Genomic DNA, 20,263 nt, shown 5'->3' with positions numbered 1-20,263 from the left:
GGCCCCGACACCCAGACAGAGGAGAGGTTCATTCAACTTTGGGTTGCCCCGCAATATAATGGTAAAATGAAAATAAAAATAGGATTGAATGAGGAAGTGCCCTGGAGTACAATAATATATTGTTAATGGGAGGTAGTTAATATCTAATCTGCACAAGGGATGGACAGGTCCTGTGGGATCCATGCCTGGTTTATTTTTATGAACGTCAGCTTGTCCACATTGGCTGTAGACAGGCGGCTGCGTTTGTCTGTAATGACGCCCCCCTGCCGTGCTGAATACACGTTCAGACAAAACGCTGGCCGCCGGGCAGGCCAGCACATCCAAGGCATAAAAGGCTAGCTCTGGCCACGTGGACAATTTGGAGACCCAGAAGTTGAATGGGGCCGAACCATCAGTCAGTACGTGGAGGGGTGTGCACAGGTACTGATCCACCATGTTAGTGAAATGTTGCCTCCTGCTAACACGTTCCGTATCAGGTGGTGGTGCAGTTAGCTGTGGCGTGGTGACAAAACTTTTCCACATCTCTGCCATGCTAACCCTGCCCTCAGAGGAGCTGGCCGTGACACAGCTGCTTTGGCGACCTCTTGCTCCTCCTCTGCCTTCGCCTTGGGCTTCCACTTGTTCCCCTGTGACATTTGGGAATGCTCTCAGTAGCGCGTCTACCAACGTGCGCTTGTACTCGCGCATCTTACTATCACGCTCCAGTGCATGAAGCAAGGTGGGCACATTGTCTTTGTACCGTGGATCCAGCAGGGTGGCATCCCAGTAGTCTGCACACAATAAAATGTGGGCAACTCTGCTGTCATTGCGCAGGCACTGCAGCATGTAGTCGCTCATGTGTGCCAGGCTGCCCAGAGGTAAGGACAAGCTGTCCTCTGTGGGAGGCGTATCGTCATCGTCCTGCGTTTCCCCCCAGCCACGCACCAGTGATGGGCCCGAGCTGCGTTGGATGCCACCCCGCTGTGAACATGCTTCATCCTCATCCTCCTCCACCTCCTCCTCATCCTCGTCCTCCTCGTCCTCCAGTAGTGGGCCCTGTCTGGCCACATTTGTACCTGGCCTCTGCTGTTGCAAAAAACCTCCCTCTGAGTCACTTCGAAGAGACTGGCCTGAAAGTGCTAAAAATGACCCCTCTTCCTCCTCCTCCTCCTCCTGGGCCACCTCCTCTTCCATCATCGCCCTAAGTGTTTTCTCAAGGAGACATAGAAGTGGTATTGTAACGCTGATAACGGCGTCATCGCCACTGGCCATGTTGGTGGAGTACTCGAAACAGCGCAACAGGGCACACAGGTCTCGCATGGAGGCCCAGTCATTGGTGGTGAAGTGGTGCTGTTCCGCAGTGCGACTGACCCGTGCGTGCTGCAGCTGAAACTCCACTATGGCCTGCTGCTGCTCGCACAGTCTGTCCAGCATGTGCAAGGTGGAGTTCCACCTGGTGGGCACGTCGCATATGAGGCGGTGAGCGGGAAGGCCGAAGTTACGCTGTAGTGCAGACAGGCGAGCAGCGGAAGGATGTGAACGCCGGATGCGCGAACAGACGGCCTGCACTTTATGCAGCAGCTCTGACATGTCGGGGTAGTTGCGAATGAACTTCTGCACCACCAAATTCAGCACATGCGCCAGGCAAGGGATGTGCGTCAAACCGGCTAGTCCCAGAGCTGCAACGAGATTTCGCCCATTATCGCACACCACCAGGCCGGGCTTGAGGCTCACCGGCAGCAACCACTGTTGTTCTATACCCCCCACAACTCCTGTGCGGTGTGGGGCCTGTCCCCCAAACATATGAGTTTCAGAACGGCCTGCTGACGTTTACCCCGGGCTGTGCTGAAGTTGGTGGTGAAGGTGTGTGGCTGACTGGATGAGCAGGTGGAAGAAGAGGAGGAGGAAGCTAAGTAGAAGGAGGAGGAGACAGGAGGCAAAAAATGTTGCCCTGCGATCCTTGGCGGCGGAAGGACGTGCGCCAAACAGCTCTCCGCCTGGGGCCCAGCCACTTACTGGTCCACGTATCTGTGGTTAGGTGGACCTTGCCACAGATGGCGTTGCGCAGTGCACACTTGATTTTATCGGATACTTGGTTGTGCAGGGAAGGCTCGGCTCTCTTGGAGAAGTAGTGCCGGCTGGGAACAACATACTGTGGGACAGCAAGCGACATGAGCTGTTTGAAGCTGTCTGTGTCCACCAGCCTAAATGACAGCATTTCATAGGCCAGTAGTTTAGAAATGCTGGCATCCAGGGCCAGGGATCGAGGGTGGCTAGGTGTGAATTTACGCTTTCTCTCAAATGTTTGTGAGATGGAGAGCTGAACGCTGCCGTGTGACATGGTTGAGATGCTTGGTGACGCAGGTGGTGGTGTTGGTGGTACATCCCATGTTTGCTGGGCGGCAGGTGCCAACGTTCCTCCAGAGGCGGAGGAAGAGGCCGAGGCGGCGGCAGCAGCAGAAGAGGTAGCAGGGGGAGCCTGAGTGACTTCCTTGTTTTTAAGGTGTTTACTCCACTGCAGTTCATGGAGGTTCATGCAGGTGCCTGGTCATGCAGGTTGTGCTAAGGTTCAGAACGTTAATGCCTCGCTTCAGGCTCTGATGGCATAGCGTGCAAACCACTCGGGTCTTGTCGTCAGCACATTGTTTGAAGAAGTGCCATGCCAGGGAACTCCTTGAAGCTGCCTTTGGGGTGCTCGGTCCCAGATGGCGGCGGTCAGTAGCAGGCGGAGTCTCTTGGCGGCGGGTGTTCTGATTTTGCCCACTGCTCCCTCTTTTGCTACGCTGTTGGCTCGGTCTCACCACTGCCTCTTCCTCCGAACTGTGAAAGTCAGTGGCACGACCTTCATTCCATGTGGGGTCTAGGACCTCATCGTCCCCTGCATCTTCCACCCAGTCTTGACCCCTGACCTCTTGTTCAGTCTGCACACTGCAGAAAGACGCAGCAGTTGGCACCTGTGTTTCGTCATCATCAGAGACGTGCTGAGGTGGTATTCCCATGTCCTCATCATCAGGAAACATAAGTGGTTGTGCGTTAGTGCATTCTATCTCTTCCACCCCTGGGGAAGGGCTAGGTGGATGCCCTTGGGAAACCCTGCCAGCAGAGTCTTCAAACAGCATAAGAGACTGCTGCATAACTTGAGGCTCAGACAGTTTCCCTGCTATGCATGGGAGTGATGTGACAGACTGATGGGCTTGGTTTTCATGCGCCATCTGTGCGCTTTCTGCAGAAGACTGGGTGGGAGATAATGTGAACGTGCTGGATCCACTGTCGGCCACCCAATTGACTAATGCCTTTACCTGCTCAGGCCTTACCATCCTTAGAACGGCATTGGGCCCCACAAAATATCGCTGTAAATTCTGCTGGCTACTGGGACCTGAGGTAGTTGGTTCACTAGGACGTGTGGCTGTGGCAGAACGGCCACGTCCTCTCCCAGCACTAGAGGGTCCACTAACACCACCACGACCATGGCCGCGTCCCTTACTAGATGTTTTCCTCATTGTTACCGTTCACCACAATAAGAAAAATATTATTCGGGCCAATGTATTGAATTCAAATTCAGGCCTTTTTTTACAGACACCTAACACTATCTGGCTATCTATTTAGCTACGGTATTACACTAATACAGGCACACCAGTAATGACAGATTTAGCTGAATATAAATTTGAGGCCTATTATTTAGGCGCTGGGTGACAGGTATACGTTTACGGACAGAATTAGACTTGGATCTGCACAGTAGCGTGTGTGTGAAGTTATTGAGAACTACCCTATCAGCACCTTGAATCTAATATACCCTTTTAGGGATAGATTTAAAGTAGGCCTGATACAGCAGAAACCACTAATTTAGAGAATTGCAAAATTGGGAATTGTATTTCAACCCAGAACAAAAACTGTGCTTTGACGGACACTAAATAACTTGACCAGCTAAAGCAGTAATGACAGATTTGGATGAATATAAATGTGAGGCCTATTTTTTAGGCGCTGGGTGACAGGTATACGTTTAATCACAGAATTAGACTTGGATCTGCACAGTAGCATGTGTGTGAAGTTATTGAGAACTACCCTATCAGCACCTTGAATCTAATATACCCTTTTAGGAATAGATTTAAAGTAGGCCTGATACAGCAGAAACCACTAATTTAGAGAATTGCAAAATTGGGAATTGTATTTCAACCCAGAACAAAAACTGTGCTTTGACGGACACTAAATAACTTGACCAGCTGAAGCAGTAATGACAGATTTGGATGAATATAAATGTGAGGCCTATTTTTTAGGCGCTGGGTGACAGGTATACGTTTAATCACAGAATTAGACTTGGATCTGCACTGTAGCGTGTGTGTGAAGTTATTGAGAATAACTTAGTGACAAGCTCAGCTTGACCCTGATGTAGGATATAGCCAAAAAATAACCACACTATTGATGGTTAAATGCACTTGATGACAGCTTGACCCTGATGTAGGATATAGCCAAAAAATAACCACACTATTGATGGTTAAATGCACTTGGGTGACACAAGCTCAGCTTGCCCCTCATGTAGTATATGGCCAAAAAATAACCACACTATTGATGGTTAAATGCACTTGATGACAGCTTGACCCTGATGTAGGATATAGCAAAAAATAACCACACTATTGATGGTTAAATGTACTTGGTGGCAGCTTGTGCTGGCGCACCACAAGCCACAAAATGGCCGCCGATCACCCCAGAAAAAAGTGACTGAAAAACGCTCTGGGCAGCCTAAAAACAGTGAGCAATTGAATAGCAGCAGTTCAATGATCCACAGCTGTAGATCGATCACTGAATAAAGTCTTTTGGAGGAGTTAATCACTGCCTAATCTCGCCCTAACGTCGCAGCTGCAACCTCTCCCTACACTTGTATCAGCAGAGTGACGTGACCCAAGCTTATATAGAGGCTGGGTCACATGGTGCACTGGCCAATCACAGCCATGCCAATAGTAGGCATGGCTGTGATGGCCTCTTGGGGCAAGTAGTATGATGCTTGTTGATTGGCTGCTTTGCAGCCTTTCAAAAAGCGCCAAGAAAGCGCCGAACCCGGACTTTTACGAAAATGCTCGGGTTCGGGTCCGTGTCACGGACACCCCAAAATTCGGTACGAACCCGAACTATACAGTTCGGGTTCGCTCATCCCTAGTTATGTTTTAATCTTGTATCATCATTTGATCATCATGATACAGTGCAGTTACAGGGTATATAAGGCAGGCATACACAAATCAATATGGAGAAACGGACGTTTCGGCCTGTCAGGGCCTTCTTCAGTGGTCTATAATCCTTACAAGTCGTAATTTCAACGGGTGTGTAGCTGGCTCCCTGTAGTAAGTAGTGCTGGATGCTGGGCTAGCATCCTGCAATTTTCTACTATGTATTTATCGGGCTGTGACATCACCAGGCTGGCTGCTGATTGGCTACATGCATGGCATTATGTGTCATCCCGCCTTCCCAGAGTTCCTTGCCCCATGTCCTCACACGTGTAGCCGCCATTTTAGCTGCCATTGTAGCCGGCTAGACGCCATGTTAGGAAAAATTGCGATAAGTTACCACAAAGCGCGAGGAAATTTGCATTTGTTCAGAATCAAAATTTTCCTGAAATTCGGAACAAATTCGACTTCATCAGCTTAGATTCGCTCATCTCTACTGACATCACCCAGAAGTTTCCCAAAGCGCCTTCTGAATTCTCGGGGGTTTTACCCACATATTGGACTCTGCATGTACATGTGATAAGGTAAATCAGTCCAGAGGTCTTGCAGTTAATAAATGATTGGATATCATAGATCTTGCCCGTGTATGTGCATGTAAATTGTTTCCCTTGTATAACAAAATTACATGCTATACATGTACCACATTTGTATGTCCCCGTAAGGATATTTCTTAGCCATGTTACTTTTCTTGGTGTTTGAAAAAAGCTATGGACCAGGCGATCTTTTAGTTTACGGCCACGATGATACGTGATTAGAGTTGAGCGAAGAACTGGATGTTCGGGTTCGACGGGTTAGGACGAACTTCACAAAAGAGTTTTTGTTCGGGACCCGAACTTGAACCCGAACCCCATTGAAGTCAATGGGGACCCGAACTTTGGAGCACTAAAATGGCTCTAAAAAAGTCATGGAAAGGGCTAGAAGGCTGCAAAGGGCAGCAAAATGTGATTAAGAGCATGGCAAGTGCTCTGAAAACAAATGTGGATAGAGAAATGACTTAAAATAACATAAAATACGTAAAAATAAAAAATAAGTAGGAGGTTGAGGAGGCGGTGGATGTGGCAGTGTAGGTGGAAGCGGCGGTGGAGGAGGAGGTAGCCAACACTGTTTTTTTTTTTTTTTTTTCAAATTTGGGTAGACCCCAAAACATTAAGAAATATAAAAAATAAAACAAAGAGAAAGTGTGCTAGAGTACAACAATGGCTGGGTGAGGCCGGTATACATGTCTATTCTGCACAAAGTATGGACAAGTCCTGTGGGATCTTTGCCTGGTTCATTTTATTGAACGTGAGCTTGTCCACATTGGCTGTGGACAGGCGGCTGCGCTTCACTTTGATAACCCCCTCCTGCCGTGCTAAACAAACGTTCAGACAATACACTGGCAGCAGGGCAGGCCAGCACCTATAAGGTGTAAAGGGCAAGCTCAGGCCATGTGCCCAATTTGGAGACCCAGAAGTTGAAGCGGGCAGACCCATCAGTCAGTACATGTAGGCATGTGCACACATACTGCTCCACCATGTCGCACGTCCCCGTGATGTCTACGATTCAATTGGATATCTTCCCTATCTACTTTCGATGTTCTATTATGCGCCTACCATGGTGTTCATGGGTAACGGGGAATAAGGGTTCTATGCCGGAGAGGGAGCCTAAGAAAGGGATACCACATCCAAGGGAGGTCAATGGCTGAAATGTGATCGAGAGGAAATGTGGGACAAGTTATTGAAGCAGAAGCATCCAAGTAAAGAAGGGGGCGCGCGGCAATTAAAGACGAATCTTAAAAATTTAAGTCCCTGTCACCTATGCAGAGTAGGGTTTTTCATCGGCAAAAATGGGTTAATGTCACCCACACATGGAACAGATGTTTTTAAAAAATTTTGGTCCCTGTCAATTATGCAGAGCAGGGGTTTATTCACGGCAAAACTGTTCATGTCACTCACCAATTGAACAGACGATTTTACGAAAATTAGGTCCCTTTCACCAATGCAGAGCAGGGGTTTGTATATGGCAAAAATGGTAAAATGTCACCTGAGAATGTAACAGACACTTTTGCACCCTGCTCCCTCTTTTGCTGTGCTGGTGCCTCTGTACGACACCGCCTCTTCCTCCAAACTGGACACGTCACTCGCATGACCTTGATTCCATGTGGGGTCTAGTACCTCATCATCTTCCACATCATCTTCCACCGAATCTTTACCCCTGCCCTCCTTGTTGGTCTGCAGACTGCAGAAAGCCGCAGCAGTTGGCACCTATGTTTCATCGTCATCAGAGACGTGCTGCGGCGGTCTTCCCATGTACTCATCCTGAAACATAAGTGGTTGGGCATCAGTGCACTCAATCTCTTCCACTTCTGAGGCAGGACTATGTGGATGGCCTACGGAAATCCTGCCAGCAGAGTCATCAAAAAGCAGAAGAGACTGCTGCATGACTTGGGGCTCAGACTGCTTGGCTGATTTGCAAGGAGGTGAGTTGAAAGACAGATGGCCATGAGCTGTAGGTGCCATTTCTGATCTTTCAGCAGGGGACTGGGTGGGAGACAATGTGAAGGAACTGGAGGCACTGTCAGCCACCCAATCTACTATCACCTGTACTTGTTCTGCCTCACCATTCCTACTGTCCTAAATGCAGTGTAGGCCGAAAATGTACTTTCTAGAGCAAACCAAGAGCATCAACATATACCCCCAAATGATGCGTGAGGCTACCTATACTAGATAAAATTGGCCTTCCCTTTAGGGGAGATAGGCCCTTGTAAAACTTTGGTAAACAGTAGAAGCAGGCCATTTGGGGGTATGGAGGTAAAAGGAACTTATATTCTGTACTGCTTATAAGCTCCTGTTGAAGAGCTGTGTCCAACAGCATTTTTAATTCTCTTCTATGTCCAAAAGTAGGGTTGCTGTCCAAAATGTACTGAAATAGGCCACTAAATGCTTTCAACACATATAACTGCGGAGGTGAACTGAGAATATATTTTTCTTTTTGTACTGAAATAGGCCACTAAATGCTCTGACCACAAATAACTGCAACAGTGAAGTGCATATATATATTTTTTCTTTTTGTACTGAAATAGGCCACTAAACGATTTCAACACATATAACTGCAGAAGTTAACTGAGAATATATTTTTATTTTTGTACTGAAATAGGCCACTAAACGCTTTCACATATAACTGCAGAATTTAAATGCATATATATTTTTCTTTCTGTACTGAAATAGGCCACTAAATGCTTTCACCACAAATAACTGCAATAGTGAAGTGCATATATATTTTTCTTTTTGTACTAAAATAGGCCACTAAAGGCTTTTCAACATAGCACTTGCACCCCAATAACAAGAACAAATTTCCGGAATGACAGAGCTTTATAATGGCTATTTGGATCCCCAAATAATCTTTCTGTGCACTTGTAAATCGCTTTTCTAGCACTGTCGTTAGCGCCTGACGTCTCTCCCTGCACTAAGATGCTGTGAAATGATTCCTCCATATCCTTTCCTTGCATTTATAAATCGTTTTTCTTCAGTTTTTTTTCACAATGAGGTTTTTCCAATTGCTGTCCCTAGTGCATTCTCACGTCTGTCCCTGCACTCAGAGTGCTAGAAAATGTCTGAATCTAAGATGGCTGCCGTATTTATAGGGCTGTGACATCACAGGGATGGCTGGCTGCTGATTGGCTGCATGCATGGCATTATGGGTCATCCCACCTTCCCACAGTTCCTTGCCCCATGTACTCACACGTTTAGCCACCATTTTAGGAAAATTGTGATTCGTTACCACGAAGCGCGAGGAAATTCAAACCAAATTTCGATTCGCTCATCTCTAATTAGGACATTAAGGCTTGTACCAATAGATGTAGGTATAGGTCAAAAGATCCCTTCTGCACTGACAAATGTAGATATGCAGCTTCTCCCTCTTGCAGCATGCATATCTAACATATTTTTTTTTCTGTATTTAACATGAAAAATTAACTGAAGCGGGCTGTATTGTCACTAGATTAATTAGAAACATAGAAACATAGAATGTGTCGGCAGATAAGAACCATTTGGCCCATCTAGTCTGCCCAATATACTGAGTACTATGGATAGCTAGTGTTGAGCGCGAATATTCTAATTGCGAATTTTTTTCTCGAATATCGCAATTTCGAGATTTTGCGAATATTTAGAATATCGTTCTATATATTCGCGAAATCGAATATTCGTTTTTTTTCTTTTTTTTTTTATTATATTTTTTTCTTTCCCACTTCCCTAAAGTTGTTCTTACCTGTCCTTTGGATTCCTGGCTTCCTGGCTGCTCCAGTCAGTGGCGTTTTCAACTTACTGCTATATTCCATATTAGCTAAATTACAATCTAATCTATATGTGTATTTTACGAAATTTCGCAATAGTCGCAATTGCGATGCGAGTAATATAACACGAAATATTCGCATGAAGATTTCAACTTAGCACTGCTATACTCCATATTCTAGCCTAATATGGAATATAGCTGTGCTAAGTTAGCACTGCTATATTCCATATTAGGCTAGAATATGGAGTATAGCAGTGCTAAGTTGAAATCTTCATGCGAATATTTCGTGTTATATTAGTCGCATCGCAATTTCGACTTTTTCAAATGTTCTTAATATTGCTCTAACTTCGTCTTTTAGAAATTTTGTAATATTGCTCTAACTTCGTCTCTTAGAATATTACGAATATTCTAAAAGACGAAGTTAGAGCAATATTACGAAATTTCGTAAAATACACATATAGATTGTAATTTAGCTAATATAGTGCTATAATCCCTTTTTTTTCCTGTAATTTTTTTTTGCCTCTTCTGAACTTAAGTTTTGTAAAATATGTACACTATTAAAAATTATTACTATAGCAGTATATTAGCTTAAATACAATCTATGTCTATTTTACGAAATTTCGTAATATTGCTCTAACTTCGTCTTTTAGAATATTACGAATATTCTAAAAGACGAAGTTAGAGCAATATTAAGAACATTTGCAAAAGTCGAAATTGCGATGCGAGTAATATAACACGAAATATTCGCATGAAGATTTCAACTTAGCACAGCTATATTCCATATTCTAGCCTAATATGGAATATAGCAGTGCTAACTTAGCACAGCTATATTCCATATTAGGCTAGAATATGGAATATAGCAGTGCTAAGTTTAAATCTTCATGCGACTATTTCGTGTTATATTACTCGCATCGCAATTTCGACTTTTGCAAATGTTCTTAATATTGCTCTAACTTCGTCTTTTAGAATATTCGTAATATTCTAAGAGACGAAGTTAGAGCAATATTACGAAATTTCGTAAAATACACATATTAGCCTAGCCATAGTCATTAGCATAGGAACGTTGCCTTATACTATCAAGATAAATTTTCACAATATATTTCGCGATAATTGGAATAATTGCGAATATTCGATTTCGACGAATATAACACGAATATTCATGCGAATATTCGCGAAATATCGCGAAATCGAAAATGGCACCTCCCGCTCATCACTATGGATAGCCTCTGGCCCTATCTTATATGAAGGATGGCCTTATGCCTATCCCATGCATGCTTAAACTCCTTCACTGTATTTGCAGCTACCACTTCTGCAGGAAGGATATTCCATGCATCCACTACTCTCAGTAAAGTAATACTTCCTGATATTACTTTTAAACCTTTGCCCCTCTAATTTAAAACTATGTCCTCTTGAAGCAGTTTTTCTTCTTTTAAATATTCTCTCCTCTTTTACCTTGTTGATTCCCTTTATGTATTTAAAAGTTTCTATCATATCCCCTCTGTCTCGTCTTTCTTCCAAGCTATACATGTTAAGGTCCTTTAATCTTTCCTGGTAAGCTTTATCCTGCAATCCATGTACCAGTTTAGTAGCTCTTCTCTGAACTCTCTTCAAAGTATCAATATCCTTCTGGAGATATGGTCTCCAGTACTGAGCACAATACTCCAAATGAGGTCTCACTAGTGCTCTGTATAGCGGCAATTAGCCACTTCCCAACCACCCAACTAAAATTTACCTCAGGAGTCAGGTATTTAAATATTTCAAATATGCACCATAGCTGCTGGTTGCCTACTGTTTTAAACAGCAGACACCCGGGTCTTATGTATTCAATCAACATTGATCGCACACATTTAACCACACAAGGCATCTTGGAGCTCAAAAACTTGGGAGTGCATGGCTCCCTCTAGTGGGGATCAGATGACCCAGATGGTGCATGTGGCAGCCTCAGTATTCCTTAATGATCAGAGGCTGCCGCAAATACCATAGGTTCCTATCGGAGGCTAAAAGAGAAGAAATCTAATGATTGCTTATTCAAGCTCCCTAGGTGTGAAAGAAAGAAAAAAAAGTTTTCAAAATATTAAAAAAGGAAAAAATTCAAATCACCCCTTTCCCTAAAATAAAAATAAACATCATAGGCATCACTGTGTACAAAAATGCCTGAACTATTACAATATAAAATTGATGATTCTGCATTTGTTTGTTACTTCACCTCCGCAAAAAAATTGAATAAAAAAAGATCAAAATGGCATGCACACTCCAAAATGGTATAAATAAAAACGACAGATCAGTCCACAAAATATGAATGCTCACACAGCTCTATACACATAAAAATAAAAAGTTTATAGGGGTCTTAATGCGGCAATTTTTTTTTTTTTTTCAGTATTAAAACATAAGAAAAACAATATAAATGTGGTATAATTGTAATTTTACTGACCCAAAGAATGAAGGTAACAGGTCAGTTTTACCACATAGGAAACACTGTAAAAAAAAGAGGAATTGTTTTTTTCCCACCCCATTTAAAATGTTTTCCAGCTTCTTACTAAAGTACAAGAAAAAACAAAACCTCATATGGCTATGTGAATGGAAAAATAAAAAAGTTATACCTCTGGGAAGGTAAAGAAAAATGGCCCAGTCCTGAAGGTGTTATTATTAGAAAAGTTACAAAAATGTTCTTACTTAAAATATGGCTGTTGCTAATGAATGAGATGGAGAGTCACTCTATAATAGTTCTTTGCCTACACAACAATTTTGGGGGCGACACATGTCGTGCACCCAAGTTTCGAAGTGTTGCAGGCAACCATAGGACTGACTGGGATCGCAGTGCAACATGCACGCTTGCTGCAACCAAGACACACAAATCTCAAAAATAAGTTGCCTAAGGGCTAATTCACACGGCCGTTGTGATTCCGTGGTCGTATTGCGGCTCTCATACGGCGGGTCCGCAATACACAGGCACCAGCCCGTGTACACTCCACATCACGGATGCGGACCCATTCACTTGAATGGGTCCGCAATCACGGAGATGCGGAACGTAAGCATGGATCGGAACCCCACGGAAGATCGGAACCCCACGGAAGCACTACGGAGTGCTTCCGTGGTGTTTCTGTCCATGCCTCCACACTGCAAAAAAAATAGTACTGGCTCTATTTTTTTGCGGTGCGGACGGATCACAGACCCATTCAAGTTGAATGGGTCTCGATCCGTCCCGGACGCTGCACGGATGTTGCCCGTGCATTGGGGGCCGCAAATTGTGGTCCCCAATGCACAGAACGGAACCACAACGGCCGTGTGAATAAGCCCTTATGATGAAGAATAGGCAGGATCAAAAGTATAGTTCTGAGTGATTTAGATCATTGTTGGACAAGATGGAAAATAAAACCAAGGCATGACCACTAATACGCAGAACTTTAAGCCGAGTACAGTGTTGCAATGAGGCAAATGGGGTTCAAATTACTGCAAAAAACTAAAAGTTACTTAGTAGAGATGAGGGAATTGATTCTAAGCTAATTGAATTCTACCAGAATTTTCCAAAATTAAGGTAAAATCTGAGGGTGCTGCGACCACATGTTGCGGTTTTTGCAAAAACATACTTGTGTTTTTTGGTGCATTTTCTCCCAGCAATGGGAAAACACACAGCAAAACTGAATTACATTAATAACAAAGGTAATTGAAGTTTGCTGTGTGTTTTCCCATTGAAGAAGAAAATGTACCATAAGTGCAAGAATATTTTTGCAAAAACTGTATGCGTTTTTATGGTGTGTTTAGCACAGCCACAACGTGTGGCAGTACCCTAAAGGCCCCTTTACAAGAGTGGATAGTTTATTCAATCTAGTGACAAACAAGTCCTTATTTGAGTTGTTAACGTTCATAACAAAATCACAGAGATATAGTGGCAAATATGGGGGAACTGCTCAAACCCCAAACACTGTAGCGTGTTTCTCATTGGGGTAGCAGTCCCACCGCATGTGGACCACAGCAAACGACTATCCCCAGCAAAAAATGCATACAATGGAGGATTTCGGCGCGGTCCACATGCACCACAAAGGCATCCTACACAAACCGGAGCATTGTGCGGATGAACATATAATCATATAAATTAGGGTTGTCCCGATACCACTTTTTTAGGACCGAGTACAAGTACCGATACTTTTTTTCAAGTAGTCACCGATACCGAATACCGATACTTTTTTTAAATGTCATGTGACCGTTTTGGGGGATCTGTGGATCTGTGGATGACGCACTGTCATGTGGGGGATCTGTGGATGGCACTGTTATGGGGGACCTGTGGATGGCACTGTTATGGGGGATCTGTGGATGGCACTGTTATGGGGGATCTGTGGATGGCACTGTTATGGGGGATCTGTGGATGGCACTGTTATGGGGATCTGTGGATGGCACTGTTATGGGGGATCTGTGGATGGCACTGTTATGGGGGATCTGTGGATGGCACTGTTATGGGGGATCTGTGGATGGCACTGTTATGGGGGATCTGTGGATGGCACTGTTATGGGGGATCTGTGGATGGCACTGTTATGGGGGATCTGTGGATGGCGCTGTTATGGGGATCTGTGGATGGTGCTGTTATGGGGGATCTGTGGATGGCACTGTTATGGGGATCTGTGGATGGCACTGTTATGGGAATCTGTGGATGGCACTGTTATGGGGGATCTGTGGATGGCGCTGTTATGGGGATCTGTGGATGGTGCTGTTATGGGGGATCTGTGGATGGTACTGCTATGGGGGATCTGTGGATGGCACTGTTATGGGGGATCTGTGGATGGCACTGTTATGGGGGATCTGTGGATGGCGCTGTTATGGGGGATCTGTGGATGGCACTGTTATGGGGATCTGTGGATGGCACTGTTATGGGGGATCTGTGGATGGCACTGTTATGGGGGATCTGTGGATGGCACTGTTATGGGGGATCTGTGGATGGCACTGTTATGGGGGATCTGTGGATGGCACTGTTATGGGGGATCTGTGGATGGCACTGTTATGGGGGATCTGTGGATGGCACTGTTATGGGGGATCTGTGGATGGCACTGTTATGGGGGATCTGTGGATGGCACTGTTATGGGGGATCTGTGGATGGCGCTGTTATGGGGATCTGTGGATGGTGCTGTTATGGGGGATCTGTGGATGGCACTGTTATGGGGATCTGTGGATGGCACTGTTATGGGGGATCTGTGGATGGCACTGTTATGGGGGATCTGTGGATGGCACTGTTATGGGGGATCTTTGGATGGCACTGTTATGGGGATCTGTGGATGACACTGTTATGGGGGATCTGTGGATGGTACTGCTATGGGGTGGGATATCTGTGGATGGCATTGTTATGGGGTGGGGGGATCTGAGGATGGCATTGTTATTTGGTGGGGGATCTGTGGATGGAACTGTTATGGGGAGGATCTGTGGATGACACTGCTATATGTCATCCACAGATCCCCCTCATAACAGTGTCCCCCAATACACCGGGCCCCGCCGCTCACCGAAGTATTTATAAACGTGAATCCTTATCCTGTTGTTAAGTTGAACTAACGCTGCCCTCTCCCATGTTCCCCTGTATCCCCCTGTATCCCCACAGCACTTACTTAAGCTTCCATAGCAGGCAGAGCGGACGGCACCAGTAACGTCACTCACTGACGTCGCGCGCCTGCTCCGCCTGCTTCATTCATAAAGTGGGCGGAGCAGGCGCTCTACGTCAGTGAGTGACGTTACTGGTGCCGTCCGCCCTGCCTGCTATGGAAGCTTAAGTAAGTGCTGTGGGGATACAGGGGGGACATGGGAGAGGGTAGCGTTAGTTCAACTTAATAACAGGATAAGGATTCACGTTTATAAATACTTTGGTGAGCGGCGGGGCCCGGTGTAAGAGTACAGTGACTGCACCGGGCCCCGCCCATAGTTACGCCCATAGTATTCTATTTATGTATCGGGGCGGGGTATCGGCGGCTGAGTACCGCCGAGAAAACTCGGAATCGGTCCCGATACCGATACTAGTATCGGTATCGGGACAACCCTAATATAAATCACAGAAAAAAATGCACCAAACGGATATGCCACTGACTATACTAGCTAGTCATAAATGCAGATATTAAAAGCTGAGACTTTTGCTAATATATTCCTTTCAGGAAAATATCGGAGCCCATCATGCACCACGTCACGGTCACTCCGCATGGCAAGGGGTCCTACCACTACCCTAACTATGGTGTGAACACGGTCTGAAGGTGATGAAATCCAGCTCACAGCCAAGCTTCCACACAACCGCCTAGCAGGACAACTAATGCAATGTGAACAAAGCAAGACTGTAAGCCACACCCATATCAGACCGTGTGATGGAGGTTACCAGGTGCAAAAGAGTGTTTAAATGCCAGGTAAAGGCACATACACTACATATAAAACAAGACACAAACACAGAAATATAGTGGCAATTCTGGGGCAGCTGCTCAACCCCTAACACTGTAGCGTGGGGATAGTCGTTTGGGGATAGTCGTTTTCTGCGGTCCACATGCGGTGGGACTGCTCCCCCAATGAAAAATACGCTACAGTGTTTGGGGTTTGAGCAGTTCCCCCATATTTGCCACGATATTTCTGTGATTTTGTTTTGTTTTATATGTAGTGTATGTGCCTTTACCTGGCATTCAAACACTCTTTTGCACCTGGTAACCTCCATCACACGGTCTGATATGGTGTGGCTTACAGGCTTGCTTTGTTCACATTGCATTAGTTGTCCTGCTATGCGGTTGTGTGGAAGCCTGGCTGTGAGCTGGATTTCATCACCTTCAGACCGTGTTCACACCATAGTTAGTGTAGTGGTAGGACCCCTTGCCATGCTGAGAGACCGTGACGTGGTGCATGAGGGGCTCCGATGTGTTCCTGACAGGAATATATTGGCAAAAGTCTCAGCTGTTAATATCTGCATTTATGACTAGCCAGTATAGTCAGTGGCATATCCGTTTGTTAACGTTCGTACAACATCCCTTTTAGATTTATAGAGTATTGTTTAAAAATTTGTGAGTGCAATCGTGTAATAAGTCGTTTGTCAGGTAGCCACTGTGAAATTTGATAATTTGTACTTGTGGAATTCTGGACAACAAACGATGATTTAGGCCTCACGCACACGTCCGTATGTATTTTGCAGTCCGCAAAGAAACGGTTCCACAAAAATACGGATGACATCCGTGTGCATTCTGTATTTTGCGGAACGGAACAGCTGGCCCCTAATAGAACAGTACTATCCTTGTCTGTAATGCGACCAATAATAGGACATGTTCTATGTTTTTGCAGAACGGAAATACAGACATACGGAAATGAGATGCACACAGAGTACCTTCTGTTTTTTTTGCGGACCCATTGAAATGAATGGTTCCGCATACAGTCCGCAAAAAAACGGAACGGAAGCTGAAAGAAAATACGTTCGTGTGCATGAGCCCTTTCAAAATAAAAGCATTTTTGAAAGAAAAAAATCATGTTTTTGTGTCTCCATTTTCTGAAAGCCATATATATATTTTTTTTTTTCGGGCGATTGTCTTATGTAGGGATTCTTTTTTGCAGGGTGAGATGGCGGTTTGGTACTATTTTAGGGTACATATGGCTTTTTGATTGCTTGGTATTACACTTTTTGTAACATAAAGTGACAAAAATGTCTTTTTTGGCACAGTTTTTCTTTTTTACGACATTCACCTAACATTATATGACATTTTTATAGAGCCAGTCATTGCAGATTCAATGATACTTAATACAGGTATGTCTGTTTTTTGTTTGTTTTCTTTCTATTCTTACAACTTTTTATTTGTTTATTAGGTAAAAGGGGGGTTTTGTTTTCTTTTTCTTTTTGTCTGACTGTGGGACAACAACTTTTGGGTATCCTCTCTACAATGCATTACTATACATCATGTATAGTAATGTCTTGTGTGTGAATACTGTGTTCACAGGTGCCTAATAAGGCTGGATCTCATAGGCTCCATGGAAGGCAAGCCCCGATGTCTGTGTAAGCTATTGGGCTTCCTTCTCAGCCATCAGGTCCCCATCACCGCAGGGCGGGGAACCAATGGGGTGGGGGGGCAAGCCAGAACACTCAGCCCCATTTATGCTACGGTCAGTGCTGACCGTGGCATACATGGGGTTGATCCACCGACACTGCGATGCCAGAGGATACAGCAGGGGCCTGGCTGTCAGTGACTTCCGAGCTGCTGCATTGATCGTGCACACACTGCTTTAGTGCCCACCCAATCATCTTGACGTACTAGTACATCATGGGTCTATAAGGAACTGGCGGCCAAGGGGTTAAAAGCAGAATCACAAAAAATTCCTACAGGCAGTTTATTTTTGAAGAGACTGTTTACCCATAGTTATATATGTCACTGTAACTTTAACATTACTAATGCTGGCTTGATGTTAAAGAGTTTGAATTGAGTGGCATACGGTCAACTTTTCAGGGCAATACTTTTCACTTAGGTCGAATTGAATCCAAATCAAATTTCAAGAAATTTGCTCATTACTAATGTTTAGTTATGATGCAAGGAAGATGGGTCCTTATCTGGCACCCTGCAACGCGGCCGATCAGCTGCCACCTTGTAGCTTCGGCGCTGGAACGCTCCATGAGAATAGGCCACCAAAATCTTGGACAATTCCTCTAAAATTCCCACAAAAAAAAAACTTTAAGTGGTTGCTGAAAGTAGCAGGGACACATTGAATACATTTTTCTATTTATATCCTATGTGTTTCATAACTATATATGAAACTTATGTTAAAAAAATATATTATTTCATAACAAACTAAACCTAAATGTACTTTATTATTTAAATTTGAATAAAGTAGCAGTAAGAGACAGTGGAACATATATTCTAAATCCGACCAAGGATCCTTGTCACTACCTTTTCTTCAGTTCGTTAGAAAAACCCAAGTAATTTGAGGCAGACTGATTGCTATGGAAATGCTGCCTGGAAGAAAAAGATGCTAGGAAGTGCAAAAAGCTAGTGATTGTGGCATCTAACCAAGTGTGCTTTCTAAACAAGCACAATTTCAATACTGCTATCTAAGGACGAGCAAATCTCTTGAATGCATTTTGTGTCCAATTCACCAAATCTGTCCAAAAATTTTATTAGGTTGGGTATCGATTCTACCAGAATTAAAAGTGCTTTAATTGGTCTGAAAATTGGTATATAATATCCTCTAGTCATATAGGACTGATATTTTTCTCTCGCTTTTCTTTCTTTTTTGTTCTCTTACCTCTAGCCACGCCTTATTACACTAGATTGACAGGGCCAGGCAGCCTTCACCTCCAATTGCTGGCCCTGTGGAAATCTCGCGCCGTTCAGTATTCGACGCAGGTGCAGTGAAGAAGCCGGCAGCCGGTGAGCACCCTTCACTCACTGTGCCTGCGCCGAATACTGAACGAGATGGTGCAGGCACGAGATTTACACAGCAGACAGGGCCGGCAGTAGGAGACCAGCGCTGCCTGGCCCTATCAATCTAGTGTAGTAGGGCATGGCCAGAGGTGGGAGAACAGAACCTCTAGGAGCAGGAGCAACTAGAGGCTAATTAGCATATTATAAAAGTTATATTTCTGGAGTAAAGGGGGCATAGATAAAAGTAGGAATAGACTAGTTAGGCTCAGCTGACATTAGCACATCGCTAATGTCAGCTAGTTTAATAGGGTTAATTCTGGTGACAGAAACCCTTTAAGACGATTGGCAGAAGAAAGAAAAATAAGGCGTTCAGAAAATGGAGACACAATTATTTTATTTTTTTTAAATGCTTTATTATGTAAAACTGAAACAAACAAAGTAAAGTAGACATATTTGATATAATTGCATCTGTAACAACCTGCTGTATAAAAATAGCACATGATCTACTCTGTCAGATGAATGTTGTAACAAATAAAAAAATAAAAACGATGCCAAAACTGCTATTTTTTGGTTACCTTGCCACTCAAAAAATGTAATATATAGCAATTAAAAATCATATAAATAGTACCAATAAAACTGGCACCTTATCCCCTAGTTTCCAGAATGGGGTCACTTTTTGGGAGTTTCCACTGTAAGGTGCATCTGGGGGGCTTCAAATGGGATATGGCATTTAAAAACCAGTCCAGCAAAATCTGCCTTTCAAAAACCATATGGCACTCCTTTTCTTCTGCGCCCTGCCTTGTGCCCTTACATCAGTTTACGACCACATGTGGGGTGTTTCTGTAAACCGCAGAATCATGTTAATAAATATTGAGTTTTGTTTGACTGTTAACCCATGACGTCTTAAAGAAATAAAATGGATTAAAATGGAAAATCTGCCAAAAAAGTGAAATTTTGAAATTTCATCTCCATTTTCCTTTAATTCTTGTTGAACACCTAAAGGGTTAACAAAGTTTGTAACATCAGTTTTGAGTAACTTAAGGGGTGTAGTTTCTACAATGGGGTCTTTTTAGGGGGGGGTTCACTATGTAAGGCCCACAAAGTGTCTTCAGAACTGAACAGGTTGCAGCAGAGTAAGGGGCCATGGCAGCCTGGGTCACTTCGAGACGGTTGTGTCTTGGCCAGCAACCCAGCTGTTCTTGAATGGTTGACTCGATCTTCGACTTGTGCCCTCACCTGTCCTCAACCTGCCTCTGTCCTTTTCTGTTCCCTGAGCAAGACAAGTATTGTATGCTGTAGGCTCATCTCCACTATACAGTGAGGATGAGCTACTAGAAGAGAGTCAGCAGCTACTGGCAAGCCAAGATGTGGAGGAGACATCCGCCGATTTCTCCACTAGGCAGGCAAGTAGTGATGAGGAGAGCGGCGTGGGAGCTGGTGTTACGAGCGGTCAGG

The sequence above is a fragment of the Bufo bufo genome, chromosome 2 (assembly GCF_905171765.1).
Source record: "Bufo bufo chromosome 2, aBufBuf1.1, whole genome shotgun sequence".
NCBI classification, from domain to species: domain Eukaryota; kingdom Metazoa; phylum Chordata; class Amphibia; order Anura; family Bufonidae; genus Bufo; species Bufo bufo.
Note: the sequence above shows the minus strand (reverse complement) of the source record.